The following is a 5,187-nucleotide window of genomic DNA, read 5'->3' as shown; positions in this document are numbered from 1 at the left end:
AACATTCTATTTTCTTATATTTTTATCTATTTAATTTATAATTTTAATAGTTTAACTTCACTACTTTGCCTTTAATGTGCATTTCTCTGGTCTTCATATTTGTCATAGAACAACTGCATGAGGCATTTTTAAATTTATTGATTTGTGTGTGTGCGTGTGTGTGTGTGTGTGTGTGTGTGTGTGTGTGTATGTTTGGGTGGAAACACTCATGTCATGGAGTGAGTGTGAATATCAAAGAAAAACTGCAGCATGGAAGTTGTGGGGACTGAACTCAGATCATGATGTTTGGTATGCACAGTCTTTATACCATGTGCGTTTTTTTGTTTATTAAATTAAATCCAACACACACACTATATATATATGTATATATATATGTATAAAACGGATCATGCAATGACATCCTGCTACGTGCAGAGGTCAGAATACACAAAAATAAATTGTAAAACTTGCATTGTTGAGCTTAAATACAGCACAGACAAACTTTCTCAATACTATGAAACATTCTTCCCTGTATCTGTGAAGAACCACCATTCTAGGGCAGGACTCGCTTGTTCTTACAATATTAAATATTGCTTTATTTCTGTAAAATTGACACTTATTGAAAATAATATCTAAAATATATTAAATAAAATATAATTAATTAAAATAAGTTTAATTTTTTTAAAAGAACAGAGGATTTGCAGATCTATAGACAATGGGCAGCTGTTGGAAGCGGGAGAGTCACTCATATTAAAAATATGACTACTGGTAGGTTGACCATGGTCTATTGGTGGACCCTTACCAAAGTTTATTTGGGCTTTAAAAAACCATAGAAAAAAAAGGGACACCAAGTTGACTGGGTAAGTAGGTGAAGGTGTGTCTGGGAGGAGATGACAGATGGGTTTGAATACAGTGTATGAAATTCTCAAAGAATCAATAAAGACATTGTTAAAAAAAATAAAAGCAACTTTGTAAATTCAAATATATTAAAATCAGAGGATTTTAAGATTTTCAAACTGAAAATAGTAATTTTTGTATGCTAATTATTGTTACTTTGGGTATCTTGTTAAATAATGCAGTTTATTTTCTTTCAGTAGAAATATATTTTGGCTACAGATTTTACAAGAATTTTGCCTACACATATATTTAAAATATATACCTAAAGACGTATATGCCTTCATACATGAGAGAGAGAGAGAGAATGAGAGAGAGAAAGTGGGAGAGGATGTTTGTTTCTTTCAACACACATAACAAATTATAAAACAAATATGTTAATAGAGAATCATTAAAAACAGAAAATATATAAATGGAAAATCAGTATATTAAAATTTCATCAAGTATCACAAACATTCAACATTTGACAGTATAACTTCACATCCCTCCTCTATAACTGAAAGTTCTTTCTATCATAATAGTTGAGTAATATTTATGCCTATCATTGATTTTGTGTTTGCTGTTGACCATAGATTCATTCATTCAACAATTATTATTAGGAATTTTCTACTGCATGGCTGTGACAAATTATAAGTTAGCCTATATGTGTGTCTTACCTAAAACTGCTTAGTCTTACTGGGAAACAAAAGCTAATGATAGTAATGAAAACTGGTAACCTTGATATGTGCTACCAAGGGGAGCAATGTAGTACTATTGCACTAACCATAGAGATGGATTTGTTGTGATCAGAGATTAGAGAGGACTCCTTTTAGCATACTGGGCTTTGACCTGTAAACCTGAATATGCAGCAGAACAGAAAAGAGGGATTCTGAGTATTCTAAAGCATAAGACAGTGAGCATAGACCTATCCTCAAGAATTTTGTATGTTAATTCTGTTAATTTGTATGGGACTATGTTTTATTCCATCATTATTTTTAAAAAATCCTTGACTATGTCCAAATAAACATCTCAAGTAAATGTCCACTCAAGTGTTATTCCCTTTAATGAAATAATAGGGATTCTCCACACTGATGAACATATGGAACATTGATTTTGATTGTTTTTGCAAGACAAGTCAGAACGGGATTCAAAGTATTTTTCACTTTAGCACAAAATCTTTCAAATAGGCTGTGATGGCTAATCCTGGGTGTCAACTTGACTGGATCTGGGATTAACTGAAATGAGAGAGATCTTGATTGGATCATCTGAAGCTGGAAGACACACCCTAAATGTGGGTGTTACCTTCTGATGGCAGCCCATATAAAAGACTATGGCAGAGGAGAACGCCTGGCTTCTTGCTGCTTGCCTTCTCTCTCTCTGGTGGGTTCGTCTTGCTGCTGTAGACTGAAGACCAGCTGATCTTTTGGAATTCGCCAGACCTTCAGTGCCAGATTGGGACTACTGAGACATCCAGCCTCTTGGACTGAGTGACTAGGGATCCTCAGCCTCTCCAATGTGCTGCAGCCATTGTTGGACTACTTGGACTCTATCCTGTGAGCTAAGCTGATAAATCTCTATGCATCCTACATGTTCTGTTTCTGTGGAGAACCCTGACTAATACACAGGCTATGCAAACTGAAAGCTTCTTCAGTGATCTTAATGGTCACCTAGGAAAATTTAGTTATTCCAATTTTAAAATAATGATTGAAAACATAAAAACTCTCTTATTGCCAAGATGTAATAACATGCCCAATTTTAGCTCACTGAAATGGAAATTGCTACACCTATTAACAGTGTTTTTTTTTTTTTTGTTCTGTTTGGTTTTTTATGAAACATAAAATACTGTATCCTTTACAGGGTGCTTTTTGCTTCCTACAGAGCTTCTGACTGAGTGCAAGAATCTATCATGTTTTCTATGTGTTGGTGAAAGGACATGCTCTTTTCTAAGGTACTTTGGATTCAACAGATTTATCTTTGCACTTTCAGTGTAGGAAATAACTCTGAGAGTCATTTTTGTTTAGTTGTGTTTTGTGTCTAAGTCTTGTTCAGTAGCAGAATGGCATGAAATGGAAAGCCTCGTCACACAGAATGCAAAGGAATGATCCTGCTGCCTCCATCCACTGAGAGCTGGGATTTTATGCATTCACTGCTATACCCAGGATCAAATAATTCCTTAATGCAAGCATTTATTTTCCTGTTGGATATTTCATCCTTTGAATCACAACCATTTTCCAATTTACTTTTAACGTTATATCAGTCCTTGTTTCTTTGCTATGATTTTATCCTTATGTAATTCACAAATTTTCCTTTCTGTTTTGCTTTAAAGATAGTTATGTATTTTTTTAAACACGGGAATAAAAAAGAGCAAATCGTTTTGTAAGTTATGGTTGAACTGACCAACAGTCACCAGTAAATGTCACACATAACTGATTACTTAATCATATGTAATAATGGACTATGTAGTGTTCTGTGGAGAGCTAGCTGCAACATATGAATTTATACATTTGAAGTTAATACAATGCTAACTGAAGTTTGGAACATGATATTGGGACATGATATTATTTCACTCCATTTTAAAAAGTAAAATCGATATAGATTTGAAACACAGAAAGGGTAGACTCCACATAAAACATCATCCCACTTGAAGTCTGTATACTAATACTATAGGCATTTTTCATCATGTGTTTATTTATACTATGAGCACTTATTGGTCTTGAGGTAGGAGAATAGGATATGGAAAATGAAGTATCAAGGTTAACATGATAAGGTGCTGGAGATATGGCTCAGCACTTAAGAGCACTGGCTTCTCTTGCAGAGGACCCTGGTTCAGTTCCCAGTACCCACATGGTTGTTAAAATTCATCCATAACTCCAGTTTCAGGGGATTTGATGCCCTGTTCTCACTTTCCAGGGTGTTGCATGACACGGGTGCACTTACATACATGTAGGCAATAAACTCATATATATATATATATTTTTTTTAAAAAAAGATTAACATGATCAAATTCATGGAGCAGGAAGACTGGAAACCCCTTCCCATTAGGGTTACATGTAACAGAGCAGAGCGTGCTCACAAAACAGCAGAAAAAACCCTGTGAGGTTCCAGAGGAGAGCAGACACTAGATTAAAAACCTGTAAAAGGCTGTGTTGCTCTGGCATGGGGCTTTTGAGTACTGGACCTGTCTCTACTCTCAATCCCACTTTGCATGTGTCCCTAGGCCAGTTCTCTATTCTGGAGCACAAGACCCAAAAAATTTCAGGGAATGTCCCTCTATATTCAGATCCACACATACAAGAAAATTGACTTTCAGAACCATCTGACTACAGTGATAAAAAATTAACTGATACACATCTGTATTTTCCATTAGTAAAGAAATAACATTTATAATTGTAAAAAGTTTTCTTTTAATTAATTAATGAATCAATGTGTGTATGTTGCATGAATACATATGTGTGTGCTCATGTGTCAGGAGGTACATGTTGAGTTCAGAAGACAGTTTGTGGGAGATGGTTCTTTCCTTCTATCTTGTGGGTGCTGGGTATTAAACTCTCAGCTCTTCAGCTTCATTGACAAGAGCATTGACCCAGTGAGTCAACTCTCCAACTCCAAATTTTTCAAAAAAAATTTTCATACATTAGCAACATCTACCTCTATTACATTTGAACCTGATATACGAATGGAGCAATTTTCACAGGCTCCTCTACTAACATAGTATAAGGTTCATATCTATATCTTTTCTGATTCTGTACTTAATAGGTTCATCTTAGGATAAAATATTTAAAAATTACTTGAAATAAAGAGTATTTCTACGTCAAACCTAATGTACAAATGATATTAATTTTACTACCTAGAATATAGTTTAAAATTGCATACGGCAATGAATTATTTTAATTGCATTGGATAAACTAGTATTTTTTTTTTTTTTTTTTTTTTTTTTTTGACATAGAGTCTCCCTGTCACCCCAGTTGGCCTGGAACTCACTATGTAGAACAGGCTGGCCAAGATGTCACAGCAAACTGCCTGCATCTACCTCCAGAGTGCTGGGATTAAAGGCAGCACCATGATATTAGCCAGATTTGTTTCTGAATACAAACACTGATTAATAAATTGTTAATTATTTATTAACAATTTAAATAAATAATTATAAGACAAAAACACGCCAAAAAAGAAATAGACGTCTATTCTTTTTCTATGTGGCTAACATTTAAAATCCTAATGTTTACTGTTTATGTTTAACTCAGGTGCTATCTAAGTAGTGGCATGTAGTTATATCAATTTTTTTATCTTTATTTTTATAATATTATTATGTCTTCATTGTCAACCAGCTACTAATTT

The 5,187-nt window shown here is 34.2% G+C and overlaps 1 protein-coding gene across 1 annotated transcript in view; it reads right to left on the bottom strand.

The window, feature by feature from the left end:
* Tecrl (trans-2,3-enoyl-CoA reductase like) overlaps positions 1–5,187 on the bottom strand; it is a 118,710-nt gene that overhangs the window by 20,693 nt on the left and 92,830 nt on the right. The window lies entirely within an intron of this gene.

This window comes from Nannospalax galili, unplaced genomic scaffold (genome assembly GCF_000622305.1).
Source record: "Nannospalax galili isolate Female #2095 unplaced genomic scaffold, S.galili_v1.0 scaffold433, whole genome shotgun sequence".
NCBI classification, from domain to species: Eukaryota; Metazoa; Chordata; class Mammalia; order Rodentia; family Spalacidae; genus Nannospalax; species Nannospalax galili.
Note: the sequence above shows the minus strand (reverse complement) of the source record. Positions and strands in the feature narration are given on the sequence as shown.